This window comes from Coregonus lavaretus (assembly GCF_964263955.1).
Source record: "Coregonus lavaretus genome assembly, chromosome: 3".
NCBI classification, from domain to species: Eukaryota; Metazoa; Chordata; class Actinopteri; order Salmoniformes; family Salmonidae; genus Coregonus; species Coregonus lavaretus.
The window spans coordinates 25,657,564-25,665,259 of record NC_139990.1 but is presented as its reverse complement, the minus strand read 5'-3'; the positions used below and the strand labels follow the sequence as shown (position 1 = coordinate 25,665,259).

The 7,696-nt window shown below is 42.2% G+C and overlaps 1 pseudogene across 1 annotated transcript; it reads right to left on the bottom strand.

The window, feature by feature from the left end:
• Positions 1-1,739: 1,739 nt before the first annotated feature.
• LOC311115565 (proteasome subunit beta type-8-like) lies at positions 1,740-6,494 on the bottom strand (annotated as a pseudogene). Its single transcript, XR_014615254.1, has 6 exons — positions 6,368-6,494; positions 5,646-5,781; positions 4,799-4,910; positions 4,249-4,378; positions 3,771-3,975; positions 1,740-1,920 (listed from the first exon to the last, which is right to left on the bottom strand). The product of XR_014615254.1 is annotated as a proteasome subunit beta type-8-like (transcript).
• Positions 6,495-7,696: the final 1,202 nt, after the last annotated feature.

Below are 7,696 nucleotides of genomic sequence, written 5' to 3'. Positions count from 1 at the left end.
GAATCAATGATCCATAAACTGCCAGGGAGAACAGAGCAGGTGGAGCAGTACTTCTGCCCTATAGGGTTGAATTGAATAGCCTATCATACCATATTCACCAAGACCTGTTGCACTGAATCTTGCCTGGCAACAGATGACATCAATGTTGGTAGACTTGTATGGAATGTATTTGCTATAAAGGATGTAATTCTCTTTTTATAATAACATGCTGGGACCTACAGTATACTCCCCATGTAAGGACTGCACACACTATTCCACTATTCATATCAACAGTGACTCATTTATCAAACAGAGAAACTGAACATTATATGGGAGAAATAGGCTACTTCAGGTTTTATGGCAAATTCATTCCATTGATTTAAAACTTCATTTGATAGCACCAACATTTTGATTGTAACATTTAATTTGTATAATGAACTCCTACACTAAGATGGAAATTTACAGAATGGTGCCAACCAAAAGATACCCGGGCGAACACATCCGACTGGTTTGGGACATGTACTGTATTTGTGTTTCAGGAAACAGTTTGTTAGAGGCAGATACTCTAGATAAAATGATAAGGACTTTACTTCCTCCAACTGTTGGTTATGAGGTTATGTTATTTGACCCTTTTGTATGCAAACATATTTGACTTATCCTCTTCAAGTCACAACGTTGTCATGTCATAATTGATTTAACGTGTATTTTCAGACTACAGAGAAAATAAAAGTCAAGGTTTGTAGTATTGTATTAAACAATCCTACAAACCTTTTCCAATGACTGGCACTGGGAAATAACTGGTAGATTCTCATATAACAGTGTTCCCCAACTGGCGGCCCATGGGTGATTTTTTAATTTTTGTACATAAAATACTTTAAAACACCAGCAAATCAGCTCCAAGTGATTTTAATTTGGGAAATCTGTTTCAAAGTATTCCCACGCATAATAGAGAGATATACACTGAGTGTACAAAACATTAGGACCACCTTCCTAATATTGAGTTACACCCCCTTTTGCCATCGGAACAGCCTCAATTCATCATGGACTCTACAAGGTGTCGAAAGCGTTCCACAGGGATTCTGGCTGATGTTGACTCCAATGCTTCCCACAGTTGTGTCATGTTGGTTGGATGTCCTTTGGGTGGTGGACCATTCTTGATTCACACGGGAAACTGTTGAGTGTGAAAACCCCAGCAGCGCTGCAGTTCTTGACACACTCAAACCAGTGCGCCTGGCACCTACTACCGTACCCCGTTCAAAGGCGTTTAAATATTTTTCTTGCCCATTCACCCTCTGAATGGCACACACACAATCCATGTTCCAAGGCTTAAAAATTATTATTTAACCTGTCTCCTCCCATTCAGCTACACTGATTGAAGTGGATTTAACAAGTGATATCAATAAGGGATCGTAGCTTTCACCTGGATTCACCTGGTCAGTCTAGGTCATGGAAAGAGAAGGTGTTCCTAATGTTTTCTACACTCAGTGTATGTGATCGTATACAAATGTAAGCCAGGTTTGAAATGATTATGTTTTAGTCAAATATATGTTTGTGCTTCTTGCGGTCAATTTGCAGTCTAGAAATATTTTTTTTATTTTGTTCCGGCCCCCTGACCATCCACTCAAGAAAACATCTAGTTGATAATCCCTGTACATTTGATTTGGACTGGTAACAGTTGCAGCAAATTGTGATTTTTCTTTGGGACATAAACATTGTTTGGCATGTAAGATCTTCAGGTTAAACAATAGAGGCCAGAGTATACAGTTTGAAAACTGTCTTTATTTGGAGCAGTGTTGGGATCAGTTGAGAGAGAACACAGTGTGCCTGTGTGGGTGTGGAAACTGATCTGGGATCAGAACATGCCTTTCCTGTAGCGGTGGATGAGCTCTGAAACGTCCTCCTTACACACCTTTATCCAGCCATCCTCTTGCATGTGGTACACTGGACAAACACACAGACACAGTTACACATACATGCATTTAAAATACATACATTCATTTAAAGGTATTGTTTACATGTTATTTTCCTATGGCTTCAGCATATGACTACTTTCTAATATGGATAAAGCCTTATGAGATAAGATTATAATTGAATATTTAGTTATAACCTCTTACATGGAATTCACACCTGGAATTTACACAACAAACACCTACAGTGCCTTCGGAAAGTATTCAGACCCCTTGACGTTTTCCACATTTTAAAATGGATTCATCTACACACAATACCCCATAATGACAAAGCAAAAACAGGTTTTTAGAAATGCTTGCAAATGTATTAAAAATAAAAAATAGAAATATCTTATTTACATAAGTATTCAGACCCTTTGCTATGAGACTCGAAATTGAGCTCAGGTGCATCCTGTTTTCATTGATCATCCTTGAGATGTTTCTACAACTTGATTGGAGTCCACCTGTAGTTAATTCAATTGATTGGACATATATAAGATCCCAAGGTTGACAGTGCATGCCAGAGCAAAAACCAAGCCATGAGGTCAAAATAATTGTCCGTAGAGCTCCGAGACAGGATTGTGTCGAGGCACAGATCTGGGGAAGGGTACCAAAATATTTCTGCAGCATTGAAGGTCCCCAAGAACACAGTGGCCTCCATCATTCTTAAATGGAAGAAGTTTGGAACCATCAAGACTCTTCCTAGAGTTGGCTGCCCGGCCAAACTGAGCAATCGGGGGAGAATGGCCTTGGTCTGGGAGGTGACCAAGAACCCGATGGTCACTCCGACAGAGCTCCAGAGTTCCTCTGTGGAGATGGGAGAACCTTCCAGAAGGACAACCATCTCTGCAGCACTCCACCAATCAGGCCTTTATGGTAGAGTGGCCAGACAGAAGCCACTCCTCAGTAAAAGGCACATGACAGCCCGCTTGGAGTTTGCCAAAAGGCACCTAAAGACTCTCAGACCATGAGAAACAAGATTCCCTGGTCTGATGAAACCAAGATTGAACTCTTTGGCCTGAATGCCAAGCGTCACATCTGGAGGAAACCTGGCACCATCCATATGGTGAAGCAAGGTGGTGGCGGCATCATGCTGTGGGATGTTTTTCAGCGGCAGGGACTGGGAGACTAGTCAGGATCGAGGGAAAGATGAACAGAGCAAAGTACAGAGAGATCCTTGATGAAAACCTGCTCCAGAGTGCTCAGGACCTTAGACTGGGGCGAAGGTTCACCTTCCAACAGGACAACGACCCTAAGCACACAGCCAAGACAATGCAGGAGTGGCTTCGGGACAAGTCTCTGAATGTCCTAGAGTGGCCCAGCCAGAGTCCGGACTTGAACCCGATCAAACATCTCTGGAGAGACCTGAAAATAAATAGATGAGCAGCAACACTCCCCATCTAACCTGACAGAGCTTGAGAGGATCTGCAGAGAAGAATGGGAGAAACTCCCCAAATACAGGTGTGTCAAGTTTGTAGTGTCATACCAAAGAAGACTCGAGGCTGTAATCGCTGCCAAAGGTGCTTCAACAAAGTACTGAGTAAAGGGTCTGAATACTTATGTAAATGTCATATTACCGTTTTTTATTTTTAATACATTTGCAAACATTTCTAAAAACCAGTTTCTGCTTTGTCATTATGGGGTATTTTGTGTAGATTGATGAGGGAAAAAAAAAATACATTTTAGAATAAGGCTGTAACCTAACAAAATGTGGAAAAAGTCAAGAGGTCTGAATACTTTCCGAATGCACTCTATCTATGTTTCTTCACATGGTCTCACATGAACTGCCTTAGTGAAATCATAATCGTTATAGAATGAGTATAGGTTTAGAACAAGGTTACTCACGGTTGACCACCCCTCCAGAGTAGGCGTCTCTGTGTGTGGCGTGGGTGATACCGCGGCGACCCAGCTCGTACGCCTCCTCTACCGTCATGTCCTCACGGTAGCCGCTGTCAACCACCCCGTACGCATAGCTGCTACCACAACCAGTAGAGAACATATGACCAGAGAGACGTGTGGCGTTGTCATCCACGTAGTACAAACCAGGACCCTGGACAGCAAGACACAAATATATTGAAACTCATCAACAGACGTGACAATTGGAGGCACTCAAATGGTACTCAAAAATGTCGGGTACCATAAGGATGAAAATGTAGGCTTTCAAATAAACACACACACCACACACACACCACACACACACACCACACACATATACCACACACACACACACCACACACACACATACCACACACACACCACACACACACCACACACACACACACACACACGCACATTCCACTCCTTACTCCCACCCACCCTGTACCTTATTGTCCCAGCCAACGATCATGCTGCCCATGGAGAGGCCCATGCCCCTGTAGCCCAGCATCATGTTACACAGCAGCTTAGAAGCAGCAGACACTGAGATCCTCTGCTTGTTCCTCAGTTTGTACAGCCTGAGACACAAAGAGATGGAGGGTCAGTCACTGTATGAGACAAGGCAGTCAGAGTGCTAACACACTGGTTTATTCCAGATACATGTTAACACCCCAGATACATAAAGGGTCAAGGCATTAATGTGGCTTAGAAGCAGACCAAGAAGACTAAGATAGGGAGAGGGCGAGTCAGCATTATGACAAAACATTAAGTAGATGGTAACCACAAAGTCAATGGTTGATACTGATATGGTTGTGAGGTGATTACTTTATGTCCCATGCATGATGTTATGAGTGTAAGGACATTGATTGGCAAACGTTCTCTTAATCCAACCCTTGCCCATAAGCCTGATTTACACAGACAGGCATTGTTGATTGTGATATTAACACCATGTAACTGTATAGCGGGACTCAATCCCACAGAGACAAGCTCCAACAGACCTGCACTCCTTAGCCAGCAGTCTCTCCCAGTACTGGCAGTCAGCAGCACTGCCGGACATGGTCCCCAGCAGGTAAGGGTTGATCTCTATCACCTTGTTAGCCTCCTTCAACGCTACAGGGAAAGATAAATACATGGCAACAGGGTGGTTAGACAAAGTTGTTAGAGAATGATTGCTTTATGTTTGGTTATAGAGCTCTGGGGAACTGAGATCCATTCTGCATCTGGCGGTGTCTGATGTGTCTACAACTGCTGCTGGAACAGAAATCTAATGGGCCAACTCAAGGCTGATCACATCAACCTTCCAAGGTAAATCACATCAAAATGGATGATCTTACAATCACCACTTGTAGATTTGGTTTAGTACTCACAATACAGTAGGTAGTTATAGTAGTAACAGCAGTATGTAATAGATCCTTTATAGCTCAGTTGGTAGAGCATGGTGCTTGTAACGCAAGAGTAGTGGGTTATATTCCCGGGACCACCCATATGTAAAATGCACGCATGACTGTAAGTTGCTTTGGATAAAAGGGTCTGCTAAATGGCATATATACAGTGGGGAGAACAAGTATTTGATACACTGCCGATTTTGCAGGTTTTCCTACTTACAAAGCATGTAGAGGTCTGTAATTTTTATCATAGGTACACTTCAACTGTGAGAGACGGAATCTACAACAAAAATCCAGAAAATCACATTGTATGATTTTTAAGTAATTAATTTGCATTTTATTGCATGACATAAGTATTTGATCACCTACCAACCAGTAAGAATTCCGGCTCTCACAGACCTGTTAGTTTTTCTTTAAGAAGCCCTATAGAAAGCTAATCCCTATAGAATGTGATGTTTACAAATGTAGCTGCCAGCTGAGGCCCTGGAGTCCACAGCCACAATGACACGGAATTTGAAAGCCAGTGTAGCAGTACCATGGTTCAGATCTATGGACACACCACCTTCACAACCGCATGACCTGAGGAACCCTGAGGGCTAGAGAGAAAGAGAGCCATATAGAGGGGAACTGAGAAATAGATTGATCTCATGTTTGTGCGTGCATGCATAAAAGTGTGGTTGAGGTGAATTGTGCATCTCCATTGAACCATGCTTTAGTAATGTATTGATCACTTCACATAGTAAACATTAGATAGATCATTTAGATCATCATATCATTGTCACAGAAGAAACATAAACTACATGCAGATTGAAAGTGTAAAATAGATTTTGGCACATACCCAAGATCACTGTCCTCCTTTAATAATCTAATATGTGTAAGCACATTTTTATTGAATATCATTAATCCATTTTTCTCTCTATATACATTTTTTTTTTAACCTTATTGTCCCAGCCAACAATCATGCTGCCCATGGAGAGGCCCATGCCCCTGGCATTGACTTAAAGGGTCAATGCATTAATGTGGCTTAGAAGCAGACCAAGATAGGGAGAACGGCTAGTCTAGATCAGCAATATGGACAAAAAGTTGAGTAGATGGTAACCACAAACTAACTCAAAGACAGACCACATAAACAATATACGGCAGTACAATAATGACAAGATGAACATTCAACTCTTATAAGACATCCACTCCAACAGGGACAGAAAATTCCTGATTTCGTCGCTTGATAAGATGCCCTACTCCTGTTCCAAGAATCTGTCCACAAAGTTCCGAGTGGGACTTATTAAACACTTACATCGAAAAGGGCCATAATGATTCAATCAAATATAAGAAGATTGTAGACTCAGTAGCGGTGCGTGGGTAAAATCACTGAGGAAGCCAAGCCAAGCCAGTAAAAAAAAACATATTACAACCTACACTACATGACCAAAAGTATGTGGACACCTGCTCATCAAACATCTCATTCCAAAATCATGGCCATTAATAAAACATTTGTTAAATTAAATTACATTAATTAATTAATTAATTAAATTAAAATGTATTAAAAGTTAGTCCCCCCTTTGCTGCTATAACAGCCTCCACTCTTCTGGGAAGGCTTTCCACTAGATGTGTCTCGGAATATTGCTGCGGTGACAAGAGCATTTGTGAGGTCGGGCGCTGATGTTGGGCGATTAGGCCTAGCTCGCAGTCGGCATTCCAATTCATCCCAAAGGTGTTCATTGGGATTGAAGTCAGGGCTCTGTGCAGGCCAGTCAAGTTCTTCCACACCGATCTCCATAAACCATTTCTGTATGGGACCTCGCTTTGTGCACAGGGGGCATTGTCATGCTGAAACAGGAAAGGGCCTTCCTCGAACTGTTGCCACAAAATTGGAAGCACAGAATCATCTAGAATGTCATTGTATGCTGTAGCATTAACATTTCCCTTCACTGGAACTAAGGGGCCTAGCCAAAACCATGAAAAACAGCCCCAGACCATTATTCCTCCTCCACCAAACTTTACAGTTGGCACTATACATTCGGGCAGGTAGCGTTCTCCTGGCATCTGCCAATCCCAGATTTGTCTGTCGGACTGCCAGATGGTGAAGCGTGATTCATCACTCTAGAGAACGTGTTTCCACTACTCCAGAGTCCAATGGCGGCAAGCTTTACACCATTCCAGCTACGCTTGGCATTGCGCATGGTGATCTTAGGCTTGTGCGCGGCTGCTCAACCATGGCAACACATTACATGAAGCTCCTGACATACAGTTATTGTGCTGACTTTGCTTCCAGGGGCAGTTTGGAACTCGGTAGTGAGTTTTGCAACCAAGGACAGACTATTTTTACGTGCTACGTTCTTTGTCGTGGTAGAAATATTTGTCTAAGAGATAATCAACTCAAACGAAATATCTCTCAAGACACAGGAGCCTGTGAATTCAAGAATTAGACTTTATTGCATAACAAAGCCTGAGTTTTTCTCCATGGAGCAACTGTCCCTTTTTGGCTTAAAGATCTCTTATATCCACACAAAT